Genomic DNA, 16,322 nt, shown 5'->3' with positions numbered 1-16,322 from the left:
GTTGTTGCGTCTGTGCATCGCCACACACTGCAACATACGAAGCGTGCTAAAGAAATATAATTTGTTATATATATATATATATATATATATATATATATATATATATATATATATATATATATATATATATATATATATAACCTACTTCCCTCTCTCATGTCCTTGGCCCTGAGCGTATGTTAAATAAATAAATCCCAAACAGCTTGAACCCGGTTTCGCAAAGACAATAAAATGAAATAGATCCTTTACCAGCTGCAACAACTTCCCTATAAACTATTTACTGTTACAAAAAACCCTCATTAGATGGCTGATTAGTAGCACATTTACTGGTGCCAGTAGAAGACTGACTAAACTCTCCATCTATTGAGAAGAGAGAGAGAGAATGAAGTGGAAAGGCAGGGAGGTTAACCAGATATGAGTCTCCGGTTTGCTACCCTACACTGGGAATGGGGGATAGGGGTTAGAAAGATGACAGAGAGGAAAACGCTAAAGAAAAAGGAATAAAAAACACACACACATGGAGAGACACACACGAAAGCTATTGCTGTGAAAAGAAGGCTGCTAAAGCACACTGAACTATAGGGGGAGGAGGAAAGAGAAAAGCAGAAGCCAGGCAGGTTAACCAGAATAACGTCCGGTTGGCTACCCTGCACCGGGGCAATGGGAAAGGGAAGAACAAACATCACAGGGAGAGAGAGGAGGGAAGGAAAGAAGGAAATTGCGGTGAGTTCGCTGACGCGTGTGGTATTACAGAAGTTGCCTTAATAGTCACAGATGCATAATAGGCATAATAATGCATAATAGCCACAAGCCCGTCGTCCTTAATAAGCACAAAAGCGCCTTCACCGCTTTATGGGCCGACGAGCCATGGCGGCGGTGTTCCAGCAGCACCTGCACAGAAAGCGGCCGATTGTCCAGTTTTTGAAAAGCTTTGGCAAGTTCTTGTGTCTCTGGGGCATATCGTGGCCAGTGGCACAGCAGGTGGTCGATGTTTTCTTCGGTGCCGCATACCTCGCATGCTGCAGTGTCAGTCACTCCAATTAATGTAGAGTATACCTTTGTGAAGGCAACTCCTAACCAAAGGCGATAGAGAAGCGTAGCTTCACGTCGAGGAAGTCCGAGTGGAGGTTGGAGTTGCAGGGATGGGTTTAGTCGATGCAGTCGTGTAAGTCGTAAGTTTGGCGAGTTCCACTCGACTGCGTGCCAGGTGTCGAAGCTGCCCTGCGGCGTCTGTCCTCGAAAGCGGAATGGGAACGCTGTGCTTTTCTTGATGTGCTGTGCGAGCACCGTTATCGGCGGAATCATTGCCACTGATTCTACAATGGCCAGGTACTCATTGAAAAACGACCTCGTGCCCTTTTTGTTGGACGTGATGGTAAATTTTCACGATTTCGTATGTCAATTGGTCATGACATCCGTGTCAGAGAACTGACTGCGTGCACTGTAATGCCGGTTTTCAATCACAGAACACAGCCCATTTTCTATGTCTTTCAGAATCAGTGAATTCCAGTGCTCGACGCAGGGCCGTTAGTTCTGCCGCCGTTGAGGTCGTGGCATGCGATGTCTTGAACCGCAGTGTCATTCCTCGCATTGGAATAGCCACCGCACCACCAGAACTGCACGACGTAGTCGATCCATCGGTATAGATGTGCACGTGGTTGCTGTACCTTTCATGCAAAAGAAGTAAGGTCAGCTGTTTTAGAGCAGGGGCCGGTAGGTCTGTCTTCTTCTGTAGTCCTGGAATCATTATATATACTTGTGAACGGCTCAAACACCACGGAGAAAACCCTGGCTTGGCCGCAGGTGCGTACCCTGAAGTAAACGGCGCACGATGTGCACTGACACTAGCGCTAAATGTCGAACACACTGAACTATAAGTTCCAAGTTGAGGGTGGCGGGGGTGCAAAGTTGCAAAGGTGCAAATTATGAAGGGGAAATACAGAAATCAAAGACACGCACACAATAACGAGGAGTTGGGGGGGGAGGGGGGAGGGGGGAGCAGCGTGAGTAACAGAATTTATAAAGCCGCTGTCACTGTTCGTCGGGCACAGGGCTCAGGGATTGAAACTGCCGCCTAGCCTTCGTTCTCGAAATGAAGCAGCAGAACGAGACACCGAGTGCCTTCATTCTCTTCGTACACGGTGGCAGTCGACTTGCGCTGCCGCGGATTTCTGCATCCATTCCGACGAGGAGGAGTAGGGTTGGACGCGGGGGACAACACGGCCGTCAAGCGGAAAAGGAGAAGCTGACACTGATATGGGGACGCGGCGGCGGTCCGGCCTTATAGTATGTACACAGCGGCATGAACGGGCCCGCAGCTGCTGCAGCAATAAACACGGAGCGATCTGCCGCGCTGTCATGACGCTGACCCACACAGAAAAGAGGGGTCGGCGGTATATGAATCGCATAAATCTCGCGGGCCCTGCGCTTGCTCGGTGGACAGAGCATCATATAGGGGCAATACGGTTCGCCGGGAGGAAGACGCGATGCGACGCGCAAGGAGGCAGGAAGTGGAGGCGAAGTCAGCGCTCTTCGCGCTCAGATGACGCCTCCGGAAACGGGCGTCATGTGCCCCCCGCACGAAAAAGGCGAAATGTTTTACATTCATTCGGGCCTCATTTTTTTTCCTTCTACTTCTTCATTGTTCCTCGTGGCTGTGGCTGTATATATACCTCGATTTGACAGCGTTAAAGGGACTCTGAAGCAAAACACTAATTCACTTTAGACGAATAAAGTGATTTTTGGAAACTCTGTTGTCGTTGATTTCGAAATAATTGGTTGACTGTTAGAAGAGAAAATGAAAGTCAAGATTTCAGTTCTTTAATTTGGCTCCGAATAAGAAACGCCCATACGTCACTGAGAGGTCACGGATTTCAAAGATTTTTTTTCATATTTAGCCCGCTTTGGCGCAGGAAATGTTCCCGAAACTCGCCATGTTCCATTTCTGGCTCCATTAGAACACAATGTAGTCTATCTTTACCGCTAATTAATTAACTGGGCCCTAGAAGACGCTGTCCAAATCCATGCCGTCACAGTTAACTGGTGCGGGAACTTCAAGGAGGCGTCGCCACCCGTCTTTTGTTATCGCACTTCTTCTGGCTTACCAAGCGTCTTGGCGTGGTAAGAGTTGTGTTTTCGATATTGTAGAAGGGCGATTTTCTGATATATATAAAAAAAAGATCGTTTTTCTTTTTCGTGTTTTTTTTTTTTTGATGGCAATGTTCGCGCGTCCAATTTGCGCCGCGGCTGCCCCTCATCACATAGAAGCTAACAAAATACGGCACTGGTATCACTACCTGGGCGCTCGTGATACAAACATTGTATCATCAATTTTGAGATCTACAGCTGAGCTATTTGCCATGCTATCTTCCCTTTTGTTTTCTCGTCACTATAAGGTGCACAAAAGTGTATAGGGTGTCGAATTCAGCCTTAAACGCCTTCGACAGTTTGTAAATATCGTAACATTCGTAATTGTTACATTACGGGGCGCTAAATGAGTTAACTAAAGCTAGACTTATTGAATATGCTATGGCTATTGGGTTTTACGTGCCAAAAGCACGATATGATAATGAGACGTGTTGTAGTGAGGGACTCCGGAATAATTTTGACTACCTGGGGTTCTTTAACGTGCACCTAAATCTAAGTACACTGGTGTTTTCGCATTTCGCCCCCTTTTCAACTAGCAACAGTCGCCCCTCATTTAGCACTTCATAGGGTACGACACCGCCTCTGCGCAAAATAGCCGCATTTCGCCCCATCGGAATGCGGCCGTCGTGCCAGGGATTCGATCCTGCGACCTCGTGCTTAACAGCCTAATACCATGGTCACTAAGCAACCGCGGCGGATACAGAATATGCTACCATACGTAGCATAGATAAGGCCCTTTTGGGAGCCATATACAGTAGCGCTAACTAAAACCCAGAATGCGGGACACATAACGTTGGTTAGGTTAGGTGTCGTGATGATTGTGCAAACAACGGATTATACGCTTGCGCGGGAGGCCGGTTGGAGTACTCCAACGTCGAGCATCTCGCGGACCCATCTGTCTAAATCTGTCTAAAACGTTGCATCTGCCCACGTTATCAGAAGAAAATTGTTTGGTAATATTTCTTTGCTTTATTTATTTATTTATTTAGTACGTTGACCTGTCCCTAGAATTTAAAACAGAGCTAAAGAGAAACCAAGAAAATCCAGTTATCTTTTTTTTTTTTCGACGGCCGTTTAACTCCTGCGCTAAACACTTTCGACATCCGAATGAATCCTCCCAAAAACACGATTTCCATTGCGGCCGCGCAGGTGCGACCACGCGCATTTTTTTCTATAGTATCCAAAACGACAAGCAATTGCTTAGCAGATGATTTTTGATGAACGTGGTTCGAATACCTCTGTGTTCTTAGAAAGCTATTTCGCCAGAGAAAAAAAAAATTTGGCGGACTTTCCCAATTTCTCCGGACCAGAGCTCATTTACTGCTGCATCTCATCACCACCCTGGCTCCCACAGTGGACACTGCCACTTTTTTGATGTTGATGTCGATTCCTTTAACAACACCTTCTCAGAAACGGCTTCTTTATTGCGATGCGTGGCGTCGTCTTCGTCCGCTACGCTATTGCCTGCAGTGGCCACCGTAACATACGCACGACGCCACCACTCTTAGTGTTTCGCACAAAACCCCGCATGAATTGACATACACGAACGTTGCGCTTTATCTAAGTGGTCAGCACCTCGGAGTCCCAGCTGCATATTGCTTCAGGGGCACGAGTACGAGTACCCCTATGGCTGCATTGGGAAAAGTTTTTGTTTTCTTTGACGTATGGTCAGGGTGGTGACGAAGGCGGCGGCGTAACGAAACCGATGGGTGCAGCAAACACAGCTTCAACAGCTTAACTGATGTTTGGAGTAAAATAGAACAAAAATCAGTGAAGTAATGCCAGCTTATTTACGTGAATGCATTCTTATAGGCCAGTGGGATTGTATATGCCGATGTTAGGGTAAAGAATATGTGCCAGGAATGAAACCTGTACAAGTACATGCTTCAATTTAATGGTCTGTCTTCGTTCTAAGTCTAAACTTCGTATATAATATTGCGTAACACATTGCGCGTAGCCTATTGCGCGCTGGGTACTAATCTCTTGGCGGAGCTTATTCAAACGGTAGTGTAGGGTTATTTACCGGCTTATAGAAGGGGCCACGCTTACCACGCCATTCTTTCTTTTCATTCCCTAACCCACATTCTCCTGTGTAGAGTAGCAAACCGGACGTGCGTCTGGTTGACCTTACATTCGCGCTCTCTCTCTCTCTCACACACACACACACACACACACACACACACACACACACACACACACACACACACACACACACACACACACACACACACACACACACACACACACACACACACACACACACACTCTCTCTCTCTCTCTCTCTCTCTCTCTCTCTCTCTCTCTTGTCGTTTGAGTATTTATGAAACACCGGCTCTGGTAACAGACGCGCAACACAGCGCATAACAGTGAACCACCATGTTGGACTTTACTGGGGCAGTAAACAGTATACTTACCTCACAGGGATGATGGCAGCGCATGCCTCTCAAATGGTGGGTCCTCGAAGTCAATACCACACATGGATGCTAGTCTGGTCTAGCTTTCTTTGAGCTCGATAGCTATTCATGATTTAACGGAACAGCGCGACGCAGCGGGAGTCATAGAAAGAACGTAAAAACAAATGGCTTGCTCTTAATCTTGCTATTGCCCCCACAGCATCGCGATGCTCCTTTGAATCATGAATCCGCAGCAAATCGCCTACATTTTAGTCTTCTTTCTATATGGTACATGTATACATTGTCGATGGCCATCGCAACCGCATTCGATTGCTCCTCCGTACAGAGAACAGCGACAAAAAGGTATAATTTTGAGCGGCAAGATCTACATGCGTCATTGGCCAAGCCTTTAATCTCGAGGTTGCTTCTTGGGCAACGCATGAAGTAATGCTTACATTTGTATCCTAAACGCGGAGCCGATTTACGCAACAGCGCGGTTATCACTCTAAAGGGCCGTTTAAAGGGCAAGATATAGTCCGGCGTAACGCGCGCGCGCGGCCACGCGCGTCGCGGTTAAGCGACGTCGGTGAAAAGCGCGCACTCTACAGTCCGGCGTCACGGCGTAGCCGGCGTGCCCAGGCGCGCTTGGCGAGCACAACGCCGCCGGCGCGGACATAGAGCGTGTTCTATTTCACGCGGCTGCCGCTAGACCAGAATGCACTGCGCGCTGCAGCGGCAGCGAGCAGAAGGCAGAATGGCGGCCTGCGGTGCGTGTACTGACAGTGCGGCTGTGGTTTTTTCAACATCCGTGTGGGATGACAGCGCGAGTGAGGACGCCTGCTTGAAGCGATTTGCAACCTTCCATGTGTATACGATGTGAAACGCATGGACTACCGCGACACAGAGCGCAAGAACAACGCGTGGGAAGCTATACGAAAGCAGTGTGGTCTCGCCACAGGTAAGCTGCATTTCGCAGCTCCTGTACTAGCTGGTGGTAGTCGCCGAGTTGAGGGCGCTTGTCGAATAGCTTTCGCATGTACATACATGGTCCGCTTCCGTTTTTGACGTAGCCGAAGTACTAGCAATATGAGTGCGATGTTCTGGCTGTCAGGCACGGCGGCCGCATTTCGATGGGGGCGAAATGCGAAAAATACCCGTGTGCTTAGATTTAGGTACACGCTAAAGAACCCCAGGTCAGAAAGAAAGTAGTTTTCGCACGTAAAACCTTATGTTTTTTTTTCTGGCTGTCAGGACAAGTTAACGCCATCCCGCAAAAGTTTTCATTGTAGCGCACAAACACCGCGCGGAACGAGAAGCGCGCGCGCTACTCGAACGGCGAGGGTATTGGCCTCGAGCTCCACCACTGGAAAAGCTGGCGCCACCGTCGGCGTGACGTGCTAGGAGGGATCACGTGGACATAGCGGCCGCGTCGGCTGCTTCGGGCGCGCCGAAGCGAGCTGAAAACGAGTTTAAATTCCCTCGTACGCTGCGGTTTTCATTTAGTGGCGAAATTTTCCCGCTTCGAGTGTCTCCTTTACAACGCTTGAAAGCACTACAACAGGTAGTGGCTGCCTTTGAAGGCGCCCGACATGGTAGGCTACTGCTCGGTGCCGCAGGGCCGGACGCACGTAACGGAGGCCGGTGTCAGCCTTATTCACACGTAGCCGCAGGACAAGAAGCTGTGTGAAGCTTGGCTCGCGAAACATAAAACCGGCAAACAGTCATCGGCTACAACTCGGGTATGCAAGCACAGACGCGGGGAAGATTTCTGCTACGGCGCCCGGTCTGCGATGTTCTGAAAACGCGCACTGAGGCGCACGCCCGAGTCAGCTGCCTGACCAATGTCATGACGGTTTGGTCTATCAACTTGTCGATACTATAGATACTGGCTAGTTCAGTGGAGTGGAAAGGCAGCGGTAAGAAGCACATTTGAAGAAAGCATGGCATATGGTCATGTTTGTGTTATGAATTAATGCACTGGATTACAAAAAAGGAGCAGCGGGAAATCGCACGCTGAGCACGCCGATAAACATACAGTGCGACGCAACTCGAGAAATAGTATCGAATGGTCAAAGAATTTTTAAGAAAAAAAGGATTGAATCGTCGCGACGGCACATCACAGTCCCCGTAGGCGTCGAAGTCTCTACAATGAAATTATTTTTGAACAGCTCTGATAGCGCCCACGCAACAATGGTTGCTTGTATACTGTCAAATGCTCATATTCTGCGGCCTAAAGCTCATGGCACGGTGCGAAAACGAGTAGAAAGCGAAACAGTGCGCGGACAAGCATGCAGACGCGCAGTCGGTCGCTGCGAATCTGCGCGATCGCTGCATTGAGGCTTCATTCTATTACGCTCCATTTAGTTATACAAACACTATAAGAACATATTTCACATAGTTTGCTCTCAGTGTTCACCTACCTTTCACGCAAGAAGCCAGTTCGGCAGACTCCATCGCGGCGACCGTGCGCAGTGGCGTTCACTGTACGTATTCGGTAAAGAGATAGCGTCTGTAAACGATTGTGTGTTTTCAGTTTGCCCAAGATTATTATTTAGACAGTAAGAAACTTCTATCGTTTCGAAAGTGCTTACAGAAATGTCCGGGAAAGCTCGCGCGTGGTGTTTTCAGTGAGCGCTGACAGCAAAAGCTATGAGGAGCGCGCCACGTGATCCCTCATACTACGCCAGCCAGGCGCTTCCGATAGAGGGCGACTCCGTAACTCCTCGCCGCCAATATGCAAGACGCGCATGCGCCATGTAAACAGCTGTTCGCCGCGGCGGTGAAGTTGCGCTCCCGGACGCACAGATGGCGCCAGCCTCGAGCTACGCGTAGCTACGCGCGCACGCCGAACTCTAGAGGAAGCAAATTTCTTGCACCCCTGGCGTCGCTAGCGCAGCGTATCCGACTTCGCCTGCCGCGGCCTGGCGCGCCGAGAACGCCGGACTATATCTTGGCCTTTAGCCAAGTCGCGCGGCGTCCGCAAAAGCAGTCTGCGGAGTTGTGCTGGCGCCTTTTTCTTCGCGCGCAATGCATTGTGGGTCGACGCAGTCGGCGGCGCCGGCGTGCGAATGGAGCAGGAGCCAAATCTGCGCCGGGCACGTCGGGGCGCGCTGGCAGCCGTCGGTTACTTCGGCGCTGCAGTGCGTCGGGCTATACACCAGAACACCGTGAATTCAAAGGGCGCCGCCATATTGATGAGCGCCGGTCGCGCCATCTATCCCAAGCGCCGCGAAGTAGCAGGCCTGGGCTGCCACGCCGGGAGATGCGACCCGGCGCGAAAGCAAAACTTGGGCTTTTTAGCTGGGCGGATGGCGTGTTTCGCGTTTTTTCTAACCTGTCATTTTCGCTGTCTGGATTCAATCAAACTTCAAGACCTCGTGCAAGTCCACAATGGACACACTGAGTGCTGTGCAGACTGCAGAAGCGAATACATCGGGTAGGTAGGCTATTACGTTTGTACAAACCGCGCGCTATATGCTAGAACACCTGTGAGCTTTTTGGCACGTAACCTGTGAAGGAATTTACAGCACTGTGTTGGTGCCATATATTATTAAAGCACGCAGAACACTGTCATCTGCACTTTCAGTTTGGTCTTGTTTTTAATGGTCTCTACTGGGTTGGCCGCGCTTGGCAACCAACTGGCGAGGTCGTTTGACTGCCTGGTTAGCAGACGCCTGCCCTTCACCACCTGCACACTGAAAACAAAATAGATGTTATAGTAAGAAGGGCTGTAGTTCTTTCCCATGCCATCACTTTTGTGAAGATATAAAGTCCTCTCAAAATGAAACAGAAAATACACCAGGCCAATTGTATCGTGCAACCACTTAAGAGTACAACATTCAGAACAAAAGCCTACAGCACTCGAACAAGCAGCATATGATGCTAAACCTGCACTCATTGGAAAATGAGGTACTACAGTAGTTATAATGTTCAACTACATGTGCAGTCAAAGCCCGTATAACAGGGCGAGCATGACAGATGCAGGTGTTGTACAGTTGCACAAACCATGACAGGGCACGTAAAATTACCATCCCTACTTAAAGCTGCATCATCAGGACCCCTTTGGTACAAGAGAACAACCGCACCTACATTCCAAGAAATTAGCCCCACCAACTGCAGCTACCTGGTACCAGACCTGTTTCGCTTGTGCGAGGCCATCGGATTGTTGGCGCTCCCTTAGAAAAGAAAACAGTAAAAAAAAAACAAGTGAGAACGATGAAAATTTTGTTACAAAATACAAGAATAATTAAGCACCTTATTTTCCTCGCCATATGAACGGAAATATTTTGCGCTTTGCCCCTCATAACAGCCCGCACGCATTTTAGAGCTCAGGAGGCTCAAATGAATTCGTTACGAATGACACCTGCAACACCAGCTCGTAAAGGCAGGTGCGCTGCAAGAACACCTTCGGCGACGAGTAGTCGTCGTTTACGTTTTTGTGGACGCATGCTACGTGACGAGCAGACTTCGGTTTACTTTCATTAGCAATAACGCTCACCAGCAAGGCCTACAACGTGTCGTTCACGCTTAATGGTCATTCCGTGCACCAGCTGCAATTATCGCTCACAGCAAACTCAATTGTTCCGCTTAACCGTCGGGAGCTCTGCCTGAATGAATACACGAAAAGGCTTGCCTTTTTGTTATAGCCAAGGCGAAGCACCGGCGCGGGATTCTGCTCTGTAGGCTTGTTGCCCAGAAAGTTCTCGGAGCAAATCTGCGTGTTACACGTATTACGTTTGTATTGCGCAAAGTTGAACGTGGCACCAAAATATACACAGATCGAATACTCACTCGTGCATTTTCACTGGGTTGGTAGTTCTTCCTATTCACTGCAGCTATCCACCGGCGGCGCAGCTTGGCATTCTTCGTTGCGGATGGAAATCGGCGCAGGCTGAAAACACCGCACCGGCACGATTCCCTACGTGTGTTGTGCTCTTTGCAAACAGCGCTAAGCAACCTGCTCCTTTTCCGCTGGTTGTTTTGGCATCCAAACACGACGCAATGATGCCCAGATGACTTCTTCTACTTTGGATCCGTGTGAACGGACACATTTCCGCACTTTGGAGCCCTAGAGCTGGCGCTTGCCATGCCTACTGGTCGCCGGCGAACACACTTTGGCAGCCCAGGCGCCGGTCGACCGGGCAACCCGGGTGCGAGAGTATGCGTTCGGTTTGTCTGGGTGCGAGACTAGCGTGTTCTGGTCTATAGACGGAGTTGTTTTCGCCAACCTAACGTAGCGGGCGCGAGCGCGCGCGCGCGCGCCCGTTACGTCGGACTATAAACGGCCCTTTAAGGAGTGATTGTATTTCGTGGCTGGTGCAGGGCGTCGAGCATTGCGCTGATACACTCCAGCTACCGGACGCCGTCAAAATTGCGGGTAGTCAAGTGTATTAATTCCAACGCGTTATAACACTAGCCTAACGCAACTTCGATTGTAGGTACCATCTATGGCTCTCTTGCACTCGAAGTTTGCTACCCCAAGGGTCTCGGTTAATTTTTCGCCCAGTTCTCTTTTTTTATTCCACATACCCTTCCCCCAGAGCAGGGTAGCAAACCGAACGTGCGTCTAGTTAACCTCCCTGCCTTTCCTTTCTTTTATTTCTTTTTTTTCCTCTCTTCGCTTTGTTGTGTTAACTCTTCAGTTCTCTGGGCTTTTGTCCCGTTCTTCTACTAAAGATTAGGTGTATTTTCGAAAGTCACCCCGTAAAAGTGTCAGAATGCAACGGTTATGGGCAAAGATAGAAAAACGGATATGGGGGGTTGGGAGAAGCCTTAGGAATGGGGGGGGGGGGTAGGGGGAAGAAGGGGGTATAGGAGTTTTTTCATTTTTTTTAACTTTGTTTTTACTGACTCGTCAAAACAAAACTATGCCGGTGAGCCTGCTTCGGCATTGTTCGAATCACGGCCGATTCCGGCGAAGGGAGTACTATACTCCAATCGGTTGTATGTAGATAAGCTACTTCAACAGATCGCCATCCATGTTTTGTTTATTGGAATGCGTACCAGTGTTTCGTCATATGACCTTTTTTTTTCCGTATCGTGTTCTTGAGCTTATTTGCCACGCCTTGCATACACACTGCTGTCTCTTTCACGCACCCGCCACGTCTAACTTGCGGTTGTCAGATTTGTCGGACGATCCTACCGCTGTCAACCAGATGTAGGACTCGTCGGACTTCCTCGCTGCTGCCACCATTTGAGGGAGTCGAAGGTCGTAGAGAGGAACTCGGTGAACAGGAATTTATTTACAGGATTTTAAATTTTAAGACAAGATACATTGGCAGTCTAGCGCGACTCCCATATGGAGCCCGCACAACTAACATACAGCAAACAGTTTACGAGCACACAGCTCACTACTACATTTCGAGCATGACGACGAGCACTCAGCTCCCGACGACGAGCACGACACGAGCACGCTCTAGCTGCCGGCAAACGCTGCTTATATCCTCTCCGCTTGACGTCATAGTTCGACGTCACCGTTCGAGGGCCCCGTGGATGGATCCCCCGCGGACGGAAATGTTCGTGTTGCACACACACACAGGTTTCAGTGCCGCACAGCTCTCAGTGCCGCACAGCTCTCGGTGTCGACGTCAGAGGGCTTCGTGGAGGGCTGCCGGTCATCCGCAGTTCTCGGAAGGGCGCCTCGTCTGGTGGGCTTGGAACACCTGCAGCGGGCTGAAAGCTGGCACGTTGCCACCCCGTACGGCCATTCCTAACACGGTTCAGATTTATCGCAATTAATAAATTTTCTTTCTTGATTATTTTACGTGTAAATCACTTTCTCAAGACGCCTGTTCTGCTACCAAAACAGAGCGAAACAGTTGAGAAGCTTTATGCAATCGTCACGTCTGCGCCTGCGAGGACTCAAGACATGGGTGTGTACAACTTCCATGACATCGGTAAAGCAGGTAGAGCCTGGCGATATCATCAAATTGAACGTTGCCTTGTATTGATACAAAGTCAGCAATAAGGCAAAAAAAAAAACAAAGTGGGGTTGATGCAAGTTCAAGAACACCCGCCACGGTTGCTCAGTGGCTATGGTGTTAGGCTGCTGAGCACGAGGTCGCGGGATCGAATCCCGGCCACGGCGGCCACATTTCGATGGGGGCGAAATGCGAAAACACCCGTGTACTTAGATTTAGGTGCACGTTAAAGAACCCCGGGTGGTCGAAATTTCCGGAGTCCTCCACTACGGCGTGCCTCATAATCAGAAAGTGGTTTTGGCACGTAAAACCCCTTAATTAAAGTTCAAGAACTCCGGATCAATGTTGACCACCTGGGGTTCTTTAACGTGTACCCTATGCGCAGTACACGCGCGTTTTTGCGCCGTCGAAATGCGGCTGCCGGGGCCGGGATTTGATCCCGCGACCTCGTGCTTAGCAGCGCAACGCCGCAGCCACTAAGCAACCGCGGCGGGTAAGCACCGGTGTTTCAGTTGGAAGACAGTCCTTTGTCAAGTGGACTTTGTCATCCTTGCAGCTTTCTTATCGACGTGGTGTCGAGACGTTACCACCATTGCGTGCTATTGTTATGGGGTTAGTACGTTATGAAAAAAAAAGAAGCTTCCATCTACCAAAACATCGGCTCGCCTCAAAATTTAATTTACTTTAGCTGAGTCTTGCTTCCAGTTTGATCATTTCTTGTACTATCCAAGACTTGGTCGTGCGGGTATACTTAAAAGGAGCCTCACGAGCATGACCGGTACTGAGAAAATACAGATAAGACTTTACGGAGACTAACAGTTTAGTTGCACCAGCCGAATAGAGGTAACGCGCACCAGTTAGTCCATGTACAATAATCTGGCGCGCCAAACTCAGTGGCTATAGAACGTGCCTATATGAATCACCTACGAGTGCGTGTCACCATTAAATATCGAATGGCCGCATTTTTTAATTATTTAGTGTCGACGCAATTCCTCGTGTCATACTGATCACGCTACCGCGAACACAGCTGTCTCTCATGACAGCCGATAACATTTTTTTTGTTCTACCTTTGTTCCATTGAACCCTTACGCGAACTGCTTCCAATTCCGAATGATATCATCAAGGTCTGCGCAAACAAAGCTTCGTTCTTCCGTTTATCAGAAAGTTGAGTTGAACCGCATTGTGTCCAGCCGGATTTCACTGTATCCTATTACCATGTTGCAGCGAACGCTGCTGATCATATGGCAGGTCATGATATTTCGTTGCACAGGTAACGGAGCCCTTTATAAAGCAGGCTTGCGAGTTTTTTTTTTTTTCTCTCTCCTTGCATGCGTGCGCGTGCGCCAGTACGCGTCTGTATGTGCGTGCGCGTTATGAGTGTGCTTGCGTCCGCACGTGCAGTCGGCCACAACAGATATTATTGATTTCCTTTTTTCACGAAGGCGCACGGGGAGCGATGGAATCCCGGAGGGGCCAGAGTTCCAGAATTTAAAATTCAAATGAAACACAGGGTTCTTTTATCCGCTCAAGTCTGAGGTTATGTTCACGGCCTTACGCCGCTGCACACTGCCAGAATTGGACATATTTGTGCCGATTTGGTTACATGAAAACCAAAGTTTGGATTTTCTGATATTTCAGGGCTTTCATGAGCGCTATATAGTATTTGATTTCGCCTCCGTTTGCTACCGTTAAAAAAAATAAAGAGACGGATCCGGAAAAGGACCATCAGGTGGGTGCCCCAATTTACGACCGAATTTTTTTTTTTCCGCCTGGCACTGGCCTAACTTACGAACCTACTGCAGCCGCACGCTCTTGAATCTATAATTCCGAGAGTAGCACAGGTATGCGCCGGTCCTTCCACGGATTATATTTCTATGCACATTTGATTTTTTTCGCTTCTTTTTGTTGTAGTCCTTCGAAAGCTTCAGTCTGTTGTCATATTCACATTGAATTACAAAGGACTGGCGACGGTGGGGTTTATCTGATTCTGCGCTGACTCGGCTAGATCATAGAAATTTGCAGGTTCTGTTTTTTTCGCTTTTTCTATTAAACACGTTGCACACTTGTATTGTCTAAGCCTTCGGGCTTTCTACAGCGACTGTGCTGTTTCTCGCGGCTTCTGCCTTCGCAGAATTCGTCTCTCTCTCTCTCTCTCTCTCTACATATATATATATATATATATATATATATATATATATATATATATATATATATATATATATATATATATATATAAACGAGAAGAAAGGGGGTTAACCGAGGGACCCGATAATTATTAGTCATATAATGAGAAGCCAACAAACACTGACACCAAGTACAACATAGGGTAAATTGCATGTGCTTAATAAATGAAATAAAGTAATGATAAATTAATGGAAATTAAAGTGGATGAAAAAACAACTTGCCGCAGGTGGGAACCGAACCCACAACCTTCGCATGTCGCGTGCGATGCTCTACCAATTGAGCTACCGCGGCGGCGTTTTCCCCATCCACTTCCTTGGGTATTTATGTGTACTAGTAGAACCCTGGGAGTGTTAGCCAGCGCCCCCACTCACAGACCTTGGCGGCGGACGTGGAACGTCTTTTTTGCCGCAGGCGTCACGAGAACGTGATCTTTTCGGGTGAAGGCAACTGGTCAATAAACCCACATATGCTACCTGAAGGCATCAATGTTGCCGGATTCGAGACCCTCGTTATGGTGTCAGTGTTTGTTGGCTTCTCATTATATGACTAATAATTATCGGGTCCCTCGGTTAACCCCCTTTCTTCTCGTTTATTACATAACGAGGGTCTCGAATCCGGCAACATTGATGCCTTCAGGTAGCATATGTGGGTTTATTGACCAGTTGCCTTCACCCGAAAAGATCACGTTCTCGTGACGCCTGCGGCAAAAAAGACGTTCCACCTCCGCCGCCAAGGTCTGTGAGTGGGGGCGCTGGCTAACACTCCCAGGGTTCTACTAGTACACATAAATATCCAAGGAAGTGGATGGGGAAAACGCCGCCGCGGTAGCTCAATTGGTAGAGCATCGCACGCGACATGCGAAGGTTGTGGGTTCGGTTCCCACCTGCGGCAAGTTGTTTTTTCATCCACTTTAATTTCAATTAATTTATCATTACTTTATTTCATTTATTAAGCACATGCAATTTACCCTATGTTGTACTTGGTGTCAGTGTTTGTTGGCTTCTCATTATATATATATATATATATATATATATATATATATATATATATATATATATATATATATATATATATATATATATATTGTGGGAATTTATAAGCTATATTCTGTCATCTGTACACGATCATCATCATATGGGGTTCTTCTTCATCATCGCTTGTGGGGCTGGTTCTCGTGTGTGCTCCGTGCTGTGGGCGTGGTCGGTTCGCCTAATCTTTTGACGCGGAATAAACGCCGTGATTACTGCTGCGTCACAAGTGGTGGAGTGTGCTCTTCGGTCCCCCGTCCTCTGACTCCCCTCTCAACCTCCTGGAGCTTCGATCGGGTCGCCGATTGTGCCAGCTGTCCGCCAGCATGTCGCAGGACGAGCCAACAGGCACTTCTACTTCCACCATCTCGGCCTCGGCTACCCCAGCCTCTCCGTATTGGGTTGTCAGTGGGCACCAGCGCGATCCGCATCTGTTTGCTGGACTTCGCGGCGAAGACGTCGAGGATTGGCTGGACGACTATGACCGAGTGAGTTCGGCTAACCGTTGGGACGATGCGTCCAAGCTACGTCACGTCGCCTTTTATCTGACAGGAGTAGCGAAGACTTGGTTTTTCAACCATGAGGTTGATTTCACGAACTGGGGCGCTTTCAAACAGCAGCTCCGCCAAATCTTCGGCACACCGGCTGTT

General features: G+C 48.6%; 1 protein-coding gene and 1 pseudogene across 5 annotated transcripts in view; one reads left to right on the top strand and one right to left on the bottom strand.

The window, feature by feature from the left end:
• The window catches only part of LOC135907442 (lysosomal alpha-mannosidase-like), a 566,544-nt gene that overhangs the window by 364,574 nt on the left and 185,648 nt on the right, over positions 1–16,322 (top strand). The gene's annotated exons all lie outside the window — the stretch shown is intronic.
• On the bottom strand, positions 3,672–3,741 carry LOC139055076 (U4 spliceosomal RNA; annotated as a pseudogene).

This window comes from Dermacentor albipictus, chromosome 1, assembly GCF_038994185.2.
Source record: "Dermacentor albipictus isolate Rhodes 1998 colony chromosome 1, USDA_Dalb.pri_finalv2, whole genome shotgun sequence".
NCBI lineage: Eukaryota > Metazoa > Arthropoda > Arachnida > Ixodida > Ixodidae > Dermacentor > Dermacentor albipictus.
The sequence above is the reverse complement of the archived record's forward strand: the minus strand, read 5'-3'. Positions and strand labels throughout refer to the sequence as shown.